Genomic DNA, 15,794 nt, shown 5'->3' on the forward strand with positions numbered 1-15,794 from the left:
CTTCATTCTTCTTTCTGTCTGCTGCCTTTCTGGGGGAAAATGCAGTAGGTGGGAGATAGAAAAGAAACAGCAAAGAAGGTGAAAATATGTTTGCATGTTGCACTTCATAATGAGAAGACTAAATACACTCCGAGGCATCATTTGCTGCTCCTGAGTTAAGAAACTCAGCACTTGGCATGCCAATTTGATTTTCCAAAACATATCTCCTCAGAAATTATGGGAAACAAATGAATGTAACCATTCAGTAGAGAAGAAAAGGAACATTGCCTGAAAACCAAAACAAAACCAGCCACAAAAAAAAAATGATCCTAGTAAGCCATGAAATCGATGAGGTCACAAAGTCAATATTGTATGAGATGTGTTAATTACAGATGACAACACAAGGACCACATAAAGATATGGAAAAACAATACAAATTCATTCAAAAAGTTTCAGTCAATCAAGATCAAGTGGTCTCAGAGAAGCACATTTAATTCAAGTAGCCATTGGGAATATTCAGGAAATAGTTTCCCGTGTCTAGAAAAGTCCAGGGCCCATCTGGAGCCCATTTCCAGTCCTTTGCATTGCCTAACACCTTACACTCATCAATCCAAGTTAGCTCTTTTGTAAAGTGAATGTATGCAAGTGTCACAACTGCAGTTGACACTCAAATATTTGTGGTGAGACCCAGGTCCCCTTGCCTCTCCCAAGTGCTGCCTTCCCTCTGACATGGATTCCTGCTGTCTTGCTGCTCACCAGTTCCAGGGGCAGCACTGCAGATGCGGCTGACCAGCAGTGACTAACCTGCCACAAGTCACTGTCGTGTCCTGCCAGCCCTTAGGAGTCTGGTAGGAAACCCAGTCCTCCAGAATGTGATAGTTTAGAGATCATTGCTGCTGGGACAGAGCTGTCTTCACAATCCAGCTGAAGGTACCTCAGACACAGCTTTAATAAGTGCCTAAAGTGGAGTGCTTGGCCATCCACTAGCCCAAGAAGTCATATAGCAGTTAGTGTCCCTTCCTTCACCAGCTGCTGCTCCTGCTCACAGCATGTACCACTGCCTTTCTTCCAGGTACAGCTACATCTCATACACATAAAAACCTCTTCATTCCTTGCATTACTAACATTCCTGATGCAAGGGAAACAACTGGAGCTGTAACTGCTTGCTTAGCTGTCCAAAGTTAGGCAGATGTTTAAAGGTTCAGCTGAGATCATGTCCAAGTGAAAGGCTAAAATTTGGAGAGTGGAATAAAACACAGCATGGTGGAGGTTGCAAGGAACCTCTGGAGATCATCTAGTCCAGCCTTCCTGCTAAAGCAGGGTCACCTACAGCAGGCTGCCCAGGATCACAATGTCCAGGTGGGTTTCGAATCTCTCCAGAGAAGATGTGAGCAACACTGGTGGATGTTATGTAAAAATTATTCCCTCACTGTGCACAGACGACAATGAGACCTGGCTGCAGGTATTGTTTTCATCATCTGAAGTATGCATAGAAAGGTAATGGCTCTCTGAGGAGTAATTCTTGAGCAAAGCTTCTGTAACAACAATTAGGGCCACAAGGATGAGCAGAGGGCTGGAGCACCTCTCCTGTGAGGACAGACTGAGGGAGTTGGGGCTATTCAGTCTGGAGAAGAGAAGGCTCTGAGAAGATCTTATTGTGGCCTTCCAGTATCTGAAGGGAATCTACAAGAAAGCTGGTGAGGGACTTAGGATGTCAGGTAGTGATAGGACTAGGGGGGATGGAAAGAAAATAGAAATGGGTAGATACAGATTGGATGTTAGGAAGAAGTTTTTCCCCATGAGGGAGGTAAGACACTGGCACAGGTTGCCCAGGGAGTGGTGGAAAACTCATCCCTGAAGATTTTTAAGGCCAGGCTGGATGTGGATCTGGGCAACCTGATCTAGTGAGAGGTGTCCCTGCCCATGGCAGAGGGGTTGGAACTGGATGATCCTTGAGGTCCCCTCCTACCCCAACAATTCTATGATTACAAGTGGCAAGTGTGGTGGAGAACCAAGGCTGCAGTCTTCGAGGATTTCTCTAGGACTAACGTTCAACTACAAGTTAGGTAACAAGCAAGATTAGATTTTTAGCAGAGCAAAGTTGGGAGACTAAGTGCAGGGTGAAATTCAACGTGATAAAGCTGGGGAGAGAAAGGACACGGAGGAAATAAAGTGTTCAAAGATAAATTAATGCATGCCCAGGGGTTATGCGAACCACCTCGCAGTAATTGCACAGGGGACGTTCCAGTTGGGGTTTAATGCTTTGTTTTTAAAAGTCAGTGTGAAGGAACATAGACATGTAAAAGTAATCAACAGTGGGGGAAAACAACAACCACAAAAAAAAGCAGAGAGGAGTTATAAAACATCAAATAGAGAGCAGGATTGGAACAATTGCATAATGAAGTTGAGAGAGTAAAAAGCAGTAAGAAAAGCAAAGGCAGTGAAAGGAAGGAAACTTTACAGGGAGGTGAAATAAAATTAGAACAGTTTCCAGGTGTAGCACAGAAACAAAAGCAGTTCAAGTACCTGCCAGATCCAGGGAAACACATCATCCAAGAAGTGACCATGTTAAGAGACTGAGGGGTTAGTTTGTGATTTGGAAAGTAGCTGAGATGTAAAGTGCCTCACCAAAGATGACAGCATGGAAGGAGTCAGTTCCAATGTGTTTTCTGCACTGCTGTTAATTAATGTCCTAAAGAACCTTCCAGACAGCGTGATGATGGCTGCTGGGCAAACATCTGCAACAAGCTGACCTGGTCCTGAGGAGAAGGTGACAGGCAAACATGACCCTTTGCCAAGAGGTCTGCTAACCTCAGCGAACTGAGGCAGCCACAACCACCCAGCGGGCACATACAAGTCTGCCAGAATCAAGACTTCCTACGGCAGGTCCTTTCCTCTGAAAGTCCTAACATGAAACAGGTTCCAAAGCAAGAGCCTTCTGAAAGGGCAAAAGAAATATTGCTAATTTTCACAGACAGAAGCTGCAATTAGGCTGCCTTGACAATTCACAACCCCAACTGGAAGGGAAGGAGTTTGCATTTCACTCTTGAAGTCACCAAGCCCCTCTCTGATGGAAGGCTTTCAATTCATGGACCAATGCACATGACCTTACAGGTCAGGTAGAAGTTTCCTGTGTCCCAGGGGACACATGCATGTAATAAGGTGCACTACAGATGTTGGCCATGTTTTCCTCCTTGGGCCTTCCCAAAGTAGAGCTTTTCACTCCCAGAGCCCAGGTGAAGCTTACCAAGAACACAGGCAAGCTTGCACACATGCCACCCTACACCAGCAAGGGGCACCTCTGCTACCCCACATAACCTTCACCACCTGGTACCTCCCATCAGCTGCACCCCAGCCACGTTTGGCTTGGAGGCATCTTGTGTTTTCTTTTGTTAACAGCTCACATCCTTTAGCTGGAAAGTATTTTCAGCATTATGGAGCCTGAAGGACACCTTGTCCCTGAATTTAAGATGCTGTTTCAACCTTTCCTCTCATCATGTAATCTCTTCTATTAATGGAAGGCTTTACTGAAATAGACTCACAAGAAGCAGTGACTGAGTCAAGGGAACTAAACTACTGACAACAGATACTCATAGGGATCATGCATTTCAACCAGCCTCCCTGCACAGATCAGCCTCCCTGCCCAAGCCTAAAACAAGTATTAGTGGGTTCATGATCTTCTCAGGTAGTAGAAGAATCAGCAAGTGATGGAAAGCAGGAATAAAGCGGTAGGTCTGGTTAACTGTGCTTATTGTTTGGCTCACACCAATGGTCAGGCTCTTCTGCCTATAGATACAATGTTAATTTAGTCACATGGATGTACATTTTAAGTACCAAACTAGATTGGTGGCCTCAAACTGGATTCAAATGCTCACCAAGACAATTCTCTAAAGTGCACAGAACCATAGAACATCTTGGGTGGAAAAGGACCTCCAAAGGTTATCTAGTTCAACCCTCCCTGCATTCAGTAAGGACATCTTCAACTAAAGCAGGCTGCTCAGAGCCTTATCATAGAGTCACAGAATCATTAGGGTTGGAAAGGACTTCAAGGATCATCCAGCTCCAACCCCCCTGCCATGGGCAGGGACACCTCACACCAGAGCAGGTTGTTCACAGCCACATCCAGCCTGGCCTTAAAAACCTCCAGGGATGAGGCTTCCACCACCGCCCTGGGCAACCTGTGCCAGTGTCTCACCTCCCTCATGGTGAAGAATTTCTTCCTAACATCCAATCTGAAACTACCCATTTCTAATTATTTCCATTCCCCCCAGTCCTATCACTGCCTGACGCCCTAGGAAGTCTGTCCCCAGCTTTCTTGTAGACCCCCTTCAGATACTGGAAGGCCACAATAAGGTCCCCTCAGAACCTTCTCTTCTGCAGACTGAATAGCCCCAACTCTCTTAGCCTGATCTTGATCCCCCATCTCTCTCTCTTTACAGGCTACCTAGTGCTGGGCAGGATTTGCAGGGGCAGATGCTGAGCCAGTTCCAGCAGTTACTCCTGAGTACAGGGTCTGTTCTGAGCGTGCCCACAGAGGTGGGTAAGGCTCCCATCAAGATATTCAAGGTGAGATATTCAGGGTGAAGCTCAGCAAGGCTCTGGGCAACCTGATCTAGTCAAGGATGTCCCTGCTGACTGCAAGGGGTTTGGACTGGCTAACTTTTAGAGGTCCTTTCCAACCCATCTGACTCTGTGATTCTATGACACCAAACTCATTGGCACCTGTGTTTATCAAACTGCCTCACTGTGCTTTGAGCCTTCAAGGTGACTTTAACGATTAGAGAAGCCTCCTTGTTTCGCTGTGTTGGTTTTACAAGTAGTTCAACGACTAAGAGGAACCATAAAGAAGTTGCAAGATATCTTGTGCCATATGAATCTTTCTTTGAAGTTGTAAAAAACCCCAGCAGGTCTCATCTGCATCTCTTAAAAAAAAAAAGAGAAATAAAGTGAAGCTACCTGGTGTGAGAGCTCTGCATCTTCCTTTCTGCTGCCACTAGAGGGAGGAGCCCATTCCTGGGAATCTCAGGGCTTCTAGGCTCTCTTGGAATAGAATCAGAATCATTGCAGTCCTATGGAAAAACGTTTGTCCCTGTGTGATAAGCATGGATAAGGCAAATGGAGAGCCCCTGAAGATGAAGCAGGACAAACATTTCTCCCCCACCAGCCGCGCACACACACATCCCCTGCTCTCAAATAAACTCCAATTACAATCCTCCAACCTTGTGAATTTCAACACTGCTGCAATTGTTCTGCTTTGCTGCTAATACAAATCCTTCCACTGTGTTTACTCCCGTTGCCTCCAGAGCAGGGGAGGCCAAACAGGAAGCAAGAATACAGGGTTTCTATCAATATAGGAACAAAGGATGTTTTCTAGTGGCTGAAACTGATTCCAATTGAAAAGCTATAGAATTTTCTATTAGCTTTGAGGAACCCTGGAAATCCATTCTGGACTGAAAGAGATCCTAAAGCAGCATTTAAACCACCCCAAAAATTCTAGGGTTCTGGAATTCCAACCCCCTTTTCCTTTTCTTAGACTAATTCAACTGAAAGTCTCATACTGATGAATGCTTCCTAGATCACTGTGTTTTAAACACTTGAGCAAATAATGGTTGCTTTTGGTAGGTGTTTGTAGCAGGACAAGGTCATTCTGTTGGCATGGAATATGTCTTGGCAAAACACATGCAAAAAAACCTTCCCAACGAAGCCCAAGTATGAAATGCCTCGGCCTCAGACACATTGAGCTAACCACTGCAAGGTGATTTCAAATATGGGTTGCTGGTGGCCACCAATGAGAACCAGACCTGGTTTCATGAAGCAGAACATGACAGTCTTGGAAGGAAAAAAGGGCCATTTTCCTAGACAGTGAAACAGTTTGCAGACTCAAGGCTTGGCCACACTCTTCCTGGGATACATATTGTCCTTTGCTTCCCAAAGAGGAGCAGCAGCACCCACCCTTAAGGTCACAACAGAGGAATCTGCAAATCTTAAACTGAACTGAACTGCAGGTGCAAATAACATCACATTAGACCCAAGTGATTCCTTCCTATTCTTTGAAGTCTCAGGTAACTAATCACAGAATCATTTAATTTGGAATGGAGTTTCTGAAGGCTGTGGGGCTGAAGCTTTTTCTTGAAAATAGAGTCAGCTTCAAAGGCAGAGCCTCTTCCACTCCAGCTTTGAACAGTGACTTCCTCACTAGAAGGATGCACTGGTGATTCATGAGCAGCTTTTCCTGTAGGACCCTCAGGTCTGTCTGCAAAGCTGCTTCTCCAACCTGTACTGTAGCACAGAGTTACTCCAAACCAGGAACCTGCTAAGCAGTTTTAGCAGTTTATTGTTATCTCCACTGTTTCATCCTAAAGAAGTTTAAGCATCTGCTTACAGTTTTTACTAGAAGACCACCAGTGCCTTTTTGTCAGACTGTCCTATAGTTCAGATGTTATGTTAGATGCTGTCCTCCATCAACACAGCCTAAGTTCTGCCTTCCCTCATCATGCACTAAACTAGGAAAACCTTGTGTCATGGTTTCACTCCAGCCAATATTTAACCATCACTCAGCTTCTCACTCCCTCCACCCTGTGGGATGGGGAAGACAAGAGGGAAAAAAACCTTTTGGGTTGAGATAAAGGCAGTTTAATAGGACAGAAAGGAAGAAAATAGTAATAATGGTGTTAATAGTAAAATAATTACCATATACAAACCAAGTAATGTACAATGCAATTGCTTACCACTGGCTGATGCCTGGTCAGCTCCCAATGGATGGATAAGGCCCCAGACAGCTGTCCCCTCAGTTTATATACTAAGCATGACATCAGACAGTATGGGAAGCTACCATACCTAGTAGCTTCCAGCTACTAGGAAGAAAATCAGCTCTATCTCAATCAAAAAGAGGACACCTTCTTCTTCTGATTCTTATACAAATAATGAGTGTGAGAAGAGCAAATCAGCTGAAGGCTTCCATTAAGGCACAGAGAGGAGAGGCAAGTCCCTCCCCATCAACTACACACCTGGGTGCCAAAATGCCAATTGAAAAAAGCTGTGCTTTTCCTGTTGCTTTACTTAATGCTTGTTCAGACCAGCTGCAGTACCTCCATCCAGGAATGTTAGCTCACTTGAGATCTGTTTCTGTAAAGGAGACTGAAAACTAAAGATGTTGCAAAAAGTTCTAGCTCCTGGCTCATCACATCTAGAGTGGTTTGGTCTTGTGAGGGTGACAGGCTTTATTTATTTGATCCAAGTTAGTTTTTCCTCCTGTGATGATTTCTTACCAGAAAGGTTAAGACAGCAATCACAGAATCCCAGCATGGTGAGGGTTAGAAGGGACCTCTGAAGATCATCTAGTCCAACTTCACCGTTAAAGCAGGAGTGCACACAGCAGGTTGCCTGGATCACAATGGCCAGGTGAGTTTGGGATCCCTCCAGAAAAGGAGACTCTGCAACCTCTCTGGGCAGCCTGATCCAGGGCTCCAGCACCCTCACAGTAAAGAAGATGGAATCTCCTGAGTTCCACTCTGTGCCCACTGCCACCTGTCCTATCACTGAGCACCACTGGAAGGAGTCTGGCTGCATCCTCTTGAGAAGATTCCCTCTCAGACTGCTCTTCTCCAGGCTAAACAGCCCCAGGGCTCTCAGCCTTCCCTCCTCACAGAAAAGCTCCAGGACCCTCAGCATCTTTGCAGCCACCCCCCTCCCGTTCTGTGAGCACGTGTCTGCATGCACGCACACACATCCATATGAAACTGAAAACATTCCACAGTCAATTTGCCTTTCTGGAAGGATTTCTAGCAGCCTTACAGAGTACCAACATATGCAGGGGGTTTGTCACTCAAACATTTATTTTAACAGCAAAGTTTGCATTGAAATCTGCTCTGCAACCACTCTGCAATGTGTACTTCACAGAATCCTGAAGTACAGGTTGGGCTACACTGTAAGGATGAAATATTAAGTGAGATCATGACAGTTAAATCATTCCACTGTCATTCTAACTCAGGTTGGCAGAGCTCATGCTCAATGATGTCACCCTTTATACCTTGCTGCAGTTGCCAGCAGAGCCCAGTTTACATAAATTAGCTCCAATCAATTGAAGTATTAGCATTTTATATTTTTGCCTTGGAACAGAGTTTGAATTATCAGTTGCTGTTTAGTGTTTTACAAATGCACATGGGTGACTTGAGTGGCAGGCTGAAATATGCTGCAGTGACCAACTGCAGAAGCATGGCCAGGGCACTGGAAGCCAAAGGAGCTGGAGGTAAAACTACCCCTGGCAGTCAACACCACTCTGATAACACCCAAAAAGCACCATTCCACTTGCAGGTTGGAAGGGCTAGCGAAGCCCAGCCCTGGAATAGCAAGGACAGCTGTAGAGTGGATTTCACCACCCTTCCACACATTAAACATCATCCCACTTTGCATAAATAAGTCAAAAACTACATAACATAAATAACAGCAGGATGGGGAGGGGGGGAATCAATCTTCTAAAAATAGCTTCCTTTTGGCTAAGTTTTTCCTCTATGTCTTTCCTTGAGAAAGGAATGATGAGCAGAATACAGATCAGGAATCACTAGTGGAGGCTGCCTCAGGAGCATCATTAAGAGATACATTTTTCCCACCACCTCCTGTTTTTCAGAGAGAGCAGAGGGTATTTTCCATCTCCTTCCTCTCAAGGTTGGAGCAGTAACAGCCTGCTCCCCATTCCTCTTCATCTACCCAGCTCCCAATGCTTTCTGCACCTAGGACATATCTCTGCTAAGTGCCTTTCAGGCTGAGAGGCTGCCCAAGCATCTGATCTGCCATGAAAAGTCCTGCATAGTCCCAGCACTTGCTCTGGTCTTGCAAGGAACTGCCAATAGGATCTGCCAACACATATGGAAGGGAAGCTGCCTCTGACTAGTCTTCAGCAGTCCTTCACTGGGTGATCTCCTCAGTTCTCACATTCACAGATGCAATAGCTACATCCTGACCAGGACTAAGCTGAGGAACTCCCATCCTCACTCTGCTCCATTTCCACAACAAAGCTTCATGGTTCAAGTGAAACACTTATCACATCAGCACATCTGAAGTCAGACGTGGACCCACTGAGTTGAGGCAAATAAACTCCACTGCTTTGAGAAATTTCATCATTTGCTTCCAAAGCAGAAGAGACTTTCAAGTCATATTTGTATTTTTTAATATGCAAATGGATTTCAAAGGTATTTGTAGGGGAACATAACCATCTTCTCCTCCTATTGGCTAAAGCCACCATGATCTGCAAAACCAGAGGTTACAGAAAGATGGGACATTTGCTTTTTCCCATCTAGCACCCTGAGCTCCTGTGAAGGAAGAGCTTTGGTAACTAAAACACCTTTTTGTCACATGCTCCAGTGCTTTCCAAATTCCCTGAGACATACTGAAGTGTCAAGTTTGCAGGTGACACCAAGTTAGGGGTGGGTATGTTGCTCTGCTTGGAGTTAGGGAGGCTCTTCAGAGAGGCTGGACAGACTGGATTGATGGGATGTGGCCAACTGCATAAGGTTCAACAAGACCAAGTGCCAGGTCCTACACTCAGGTCACAACAACTGCATGAAAGCTCCAGTCTTGGGGAAGAGTGGCTGGAAAGCTGCTAGGTGGAAAAGTACCTAGAGGTGTTGGTCAACAGTCAGCTGAATATGAGCCCACATGTGCCCAGGTGGCCAAGATGACCAATGATCACCTGGCTTCCATGAGAAGCAGTGCAGCCAGCAGGAGCTGGGGACACTGGTGAAGCTGCATCTCAAATACTGGGTTCAGTTTTGGACCCCTCACAACAAGAAGTGTTGGAGCATGTCCAGAGAAGAGCAACAAAGGTGGTAGAAGGTCTAGAAAATGAATGTCCTGAGGAGCAGCTGAGGGAACTGGTGTTGTTCAGCCTGTAGTAAAGAGGCTCTGAGGAGACTTCCTATCTCTCTACAACTCCCTGAGAGGAGGTTGGAGCAAGGTCAGTCTCTTCTTCCAACAAGCGGTAGGGCAAAAGGAAAGACCCTCAGCTCTTGTCAGGGGAGGTTTAGGTTGGACATAAGGAATAATTTCTCCCCCAGATTGGTTGTCAAGACCTCCAACAGGCTGCCCAGGGCAGTGGTGAGGTCACCATCCTTGGAGGGATAGACAAGACATGTAGCCATGGTGCTGAGGGACACAGTTTAATGGTGACCTGGTAGTGTTGGGTTAACAGTTGGACTTGAGCTGAAAGGTCTCTTTCAGCCAAAAGGAGTCTGTGATTCTATGAAATGGAGGAGAAAAGTCTGTGGTGGAGGTGCTTGAGTTATACAGGCTGCGGGGGAAGTGAGTGGCAGGAGTCAAACACTGTGCTAAGCACACACTTACAGCTAAAGAAATGGAGAAAAGGTCAAATCAAAGACTATCCACATTCAAGGTTTATTTCAGGACCCCTTCTTCTGTCACTACTAGGGGAGCCACAGCCCTTTCAGAAACAAGCTGTTCCTGCTATTGCTGGCTTTGGACAAAAAGCATACTGCTGCTAACCTCTTACATAAAGTGAGCAGACAAACAGCTGAATTGCTGACCCCCGATGGCCTTTTCCCTGGGATTTGTGGGTTTGCACAAAGCCGCCAACATTTTACATGCAGCCCTTGATGGAGTTTGGAATTGTGCAGAAACACAGTTTGGAGTGCACACTCTTAACCCAATTGTTTGTGTACAAATGTTCCTCCTCTCTGATGCCAAACACTGTAGGTCTCTGGGTTATTTTCTTTCTTGCTTGCTTTTTATTTTTTAAGCTGTTTGGCCATACACAACTTGGAGACCCTGCACACACCTCTGCTGCCCTTAACACCGAGATGGAAGCACAAGCCTGCAGTCAGGCACGGTCCTCTTTGTTACAGTCCATCCTCTCTTTTCAGAGCTTGCTAGATATAAGCTCCAAACTGGTAAAACATTTCTTGGCTAGAGATATGCAAGTTTTCTGTGACTGAACACAAGGAGCAGCAGCAACATGCACCAGGTTTATTTTATGAGTGGGAGATACTCAGCAAGAGCAATTGAGTCAGCCTGAGCTTTGAATAAACAATTCTCTTCCTCCTTACTTGCAAACCAATTGATTTTTAGAGACTTCTGCTGATTGGCAAGAGATAGAAAACATCCATAAGGAAGCACCAGCTCCCTTTGAATGGAGAACCCTCAGCAAGCCTCTGGCACAAGGTGCCAACCCCATAGTAAAGCAGCACCTCCCTTTTAAACTGGCAGCTGACTTCTGCCTAGCAAACCCCAGTGCCTCCAGCAGCCTGCCCCTGTTAGAACAGTTAAACCTACTCAAACACAGAAGCCAAAGCAGATACCACAGCAGAGTACTTCAAGGATCATACGCTACCTGTGGCCGAGGCACTGGATGCTTTCAAGCATCCCAAGTAATCGTTCATCACGCCTGGGAGGCTGAGGAGGGGCAAGCAACCCAAGAGCCCAACTGGTGTATTTACACAAGTCGAGGATGAAAGCATGAAACACCACAATACTTGAATTCAGCAGCAACAAAACAGCATTCAGGCGAGACAGCCGGCACAAAAATCACCATTGTCTGCCCGGGTTCCAGCCATCGAGCGCTGAGCTGCTGAAAACTACGGTATGGACTATGCTGTCCTCCTCAGCCACTCCAGATCCTGCCTTGGCATTTTCAGCTTTACCTTTTCTTTTTTTTTTTTTGTTGTTTGAATGCAGAGCCATCCTAATTGTTGTGAACACACCAAGTATTACCTGGAATGACACTTCAGATGCAAATGAAAGGCTCTGTAAAATCATTGTAACGCAAGAGTACCATGGTTTATTAACAGCGGATTTGCAAGGTTAATTTTCAATTATGTATTTCTTATTAGTTTCCTGGCTGTCTTGCTATTATTAAATTTAAAGAGGAAAGATACTTTCAATGTGTCCAGCTTCTGTGGCATTATTGCTGATAATTATTCCTATTTTCCAATTTGTGTTACTCTCGTGTCTTGCAAAATTTGTAATTAACGAGGAAATAATTATAGCAGCACTTACTGGAGCTGCCTTCGTTAGAGCTGTGTCAGCTTTTGCATTAGGATCCCCATTTTTCAAGGGTTTATAACTCAAGCATAAAAACACACTCTGGGCAGAGCCTTGTCACAAGAGCTGTCTGCTGAGCACGATTTTTTGGTTTTAAATTGTTTTGAGCAGCATTATTCGAGTCACAGAATCACAGATTCACAGATTCTTTTAAGTTATGGGCATTCAAAGGAAATCTTAAGCTTCCAAAGAATGCTAAGTTACAGCTCTCCACTTTTCTATGCTCCAGTGTCTCTGAAATAAAGACATTCTATTTTAAGGTGAAGGCATTCACCTTTAAAAATATGAACTAAGAAGCCTCAGCATCTCCAAAGACCAGAAACAGGTTTTTAATGCCTGGTGGCCGTTAACTTTACAAAACAGACACAGAAAAGAGCTTGACACTCACAGGTGTTTGTGCTGGTCCCAACCAGTTCAGCATTCATGCACATACTCAATTAAGGCACATGAGTGGTCCTTAGGAGTCAACAGCCCTGCCCACGCTCCCCAAGACTCACACACATTCACTGCACAACAAAGAGGATCTTTTAACTCCAGTTTTAGGCTGCCCCTATTCACTACAAACTTGTGTAGCATCACAGAGTTCAATTCCTCAGGGTGCAGCAGACCCAGCAGCCCTTAAACTCACAGAGCTGAAAAGGCTTAGGACCTTCTGGATGAGATGTTCAGGATTGTGCAGCATCCTATTTGGTGTCAGCATAAAACTTACCAGCAAGCTGCTGCTTCTCTTTAGTCTGGGAGAGGAAAGTCCAAGGTGAAGAGCAGCAGATTCCAAAACACAGTTTGCTCTACACCTCATACATTTTGCCACAAAGTACAATTAGATAATGAGAGCTCTAGAGGAAAGAAATTCTACTCCAATAAATAGATTTTGGTTTTAAAGTCAATAAAAACATTTAGGCACTACAAGAGAGTTCACCACAACTGCTTCTTCTAAACATCTTATGTTATCCAGGAAATGTCCAGTCCTTCAGTACTGCTGGTCTTCTCTACATCTCCTCCTGCAAAGAGCCTTGGAGCAGTCCCCTCACTCCTGGGAAGCCACTCTTGGAGCTGTTTGACCTCAACATTGAGTTTAATTAAAGCAAGACCATTGTAACTCCTAATGAGGGAAATCCATTTCTTAATCTATTTATTAGTCAGTCCAGAGCCATGGCACTGGAGCCTTTTACCATGAAGACTAGAGGGGTACAGATATGCCTTCTCACTGGTGCCATCTTCATGACCAAGGTGTGTTTTACAAGGCCATACTGTCACTAGCAGACCCACCAATAATTTTGCAAGCCTCACCGTGTGGCAGCAAGGCTGATATCTTTGTTTCTATGAAGCACACATGCAGAGCCTGGCCCAGCCACAGCTGAGGTTGTAAATTTATAACAAACCCTTGCCACATAAACCAACTGTTCCTCCTCAGCTCAGGTGCCTGTCTGTCTTTCAGGCAAATATTTTCCCTTGCTGACCTAGTGTCATGAGCTCCCTCAGTTAACATTAGGCTGCTTAATCTAGTCAGAGGAATCTATATGTGCTGATATTCCTTGGCTGTGGATGGCATCCCATTTTGACTGTAACCATGGTGCTGCTGGATTTATCATGGCTGCATGGCACAATGTGTATCTCCTTACTCTTTCCTGGCAGCTTTGTATAGCTTTTATTTAGCTGTAAAAAATAAAATAGTTTACATTCCTTGAGCATCTGAATGAAGGATAAAATAGAAGCATGACATCGAGAGCTGGAGATTTTATGCAAATTTATTTATGAACATAAATCACATTTAGAATGCACAATTACACCAATGCCTTCCACAAACTGCCCATCTCTTAAAGGAGTTAATTCTTTACTTTTTGAAGGATAAGGCTTTAACATATCACCTACATAGTGGCAATATGAATGGAACCTTGGTGGGAAATTCAAAGTGGTATTTGAGAACCAAATCAGTTGTCTGAAGGAATTGTTTCATTTTTACATCATCAACGTCAAATTGCCGCAGGTGACCAGCCTGCGGCTTGCTCCATCAGCTGTTCCTGGCCTGGGATGGAATTCTGGCTCCACTGAAGTCATCAGCAAATGCTTGGTTAGATTTACCGGGGCCACGGTATTCAGCTGCCAAGTGATGCACAGGAACTGCAGTGACACCGTGACTCCATCTCATAGCGCTTGTGTACTCGTGTCACACACACTGCCCAAGCCCCTGGTGCAAAAGTTGTGTGAATCAAATATTCCAGAACAAGATTTCTGGGAGAACCCTGCTCCTTGCTTCTAATTCCAATACTCCCAAGCATCATCCATCCAGGTGATCTTTATTGTCTTTTGGGATTTCAGACTTGCACAGACTACATCCTTTTGGAGTGGAATACAAGCGATGGGGGAGGGAATCTGACTATAAAGTTACTTGAAACAAATAATCTACCAATAGCTGTTTTGCTTTCAAAAGGGCTGTAGATTCTGAATACCAATAAAACTTCATACAGTTTCATTTAAAACTTTAGACAGTTTCTCTCAGCTATAACCTCAGGCTCTTCCTTTTAGCTCCTTCTACTGCTTGGTTATTTTAACTCTGTCTCCTTTTACCCAAGATCTCTGTGGTTTTCTGTTGGGTTGGTTGGTTGGGTTTTTTGGGGGGAGAATGAGTAGTTGTTTTCTTGGCTTCCCAATAAAATAATCCAGCTGAGGCCTCAGTTTTGATGAACAATTTCAGTATAACATTCCTTCTACTTGATGGAAACAGCATCCAAACCAGCTCAGAAATCTCCATGCTTCCCGTCCTTCTGCCACAGGCAATTCTTCTCTGCTCAGTCCTGCTCCCATTGCACCTTCTAAAAACCAACAATAATAATTAAAAGAAGTGTGGAGAATTATTTCCTAAGGGGGGTGTGGAGGGGGAAGCATACAAATATTAAGTGCCAATGCTCTGCTTTTTCTTCAGATCTTCTTCCATGCTGAGGCCAAATACAAGTCTTGAATCAAAAGTACCACATAAAATGACTTCTCCAGTCAAGAGAGCACTTCTGGAGGGTGCTTGCTACCTGAACCTGGGTAACCCACACCATCCAAGTTTGTGAGCTCATTAACCTATGTATAAAACCATCCAGCTGCATTTTGCTGTGTCTTGCAGAGCCTGTGTAAACAGTCAGCTATCCCCTCAGACACATTGAAATAGTTGTTCAAGCATTTTGTACTGACTGAGATGCAATTTGGCTCTGCCTCCCTCCTGCCACATGGCACTGCTGAGCTCTCTGGGTACACAGCTGGGGTGAACCACAGGATGAAACCTTTCCCCAGTTGTGTTTCTCCTGCCTGCCAGTTTGGGGTGGGGGGAGCACAGGAAGCAAACATTTGCCCACAGAGCACCTCAGGAACCCTCTGAACTTCAAAGGGGATTTTTAATTATAGATTTGGGCATTCAGCAGCTGCCAGGCTGATCTGGCCACCCACACCTCTGAGGATTTGCTAAGACTGAAACAGTCAGGTCCCCTCATGGCTGGAATCACATGGGCACCTGCTCCAGGGGCATCCCTTGTTAAAATGATACTGCACTACTGCAGCCAGCGATAGAGCTGGGAGCACAAGGAACATAGGCTGAGGGAAATTTTGCCTTTCAAATTGCAATCACTAAAACATGTTTTGAATTTGGTCTTTTGAATTTCACCTGCTGAGAAACTGCATAGGGAAGAAACTGCAAGATTGTAAGGGGAAAATGTTCATAAAATGATCCCATGAAATTTACCAGAACAGAAACTTCCTGTTGGTGGTTTTATCACCCCACA

General features: G+C 44.9%; 1 long non-coding RNA gene across 1 annotated transcript in view; it reads right to left on the reverse strand.

Annotated features, from left to right (window-relative positions):
• Positions 1–13,789: 13,789 nt before the first annotated feature.
• LOC137450764 (uncharacterized) overlaps positions 13,790–15,794 on the reverse strand; it is a 42,224-nt gene continuing 40,219 nt past the window's right edge. Inside the window, exon 9 of the long non-coding RNA XR_010989628.1 lies at positions 13,790–14,843. This is a non-coding gene — a long non-coding RNA (uncharacterized lncRNA). The remainder of the gene's footprint in view (positions 14,844–15,794) is intronic.

Source organism: Melanerpes formicivorus, unplaced genomic scaffold (genome assembly GCF_026170545.1).
Source record: "Melanerpes formicivorus ecotype bairdi unplaced genomic scaffold, bMelFor1.0.p_v2 SCAF_37, whole genome shotgun sequence".
In the NCBI taxonomy this organism is placed as follows: Eukaryota; Metazoa; Chordata; class Aves; order Piciformes; family Picidae; genus Melanerpes; species Melanerpes formicivorus.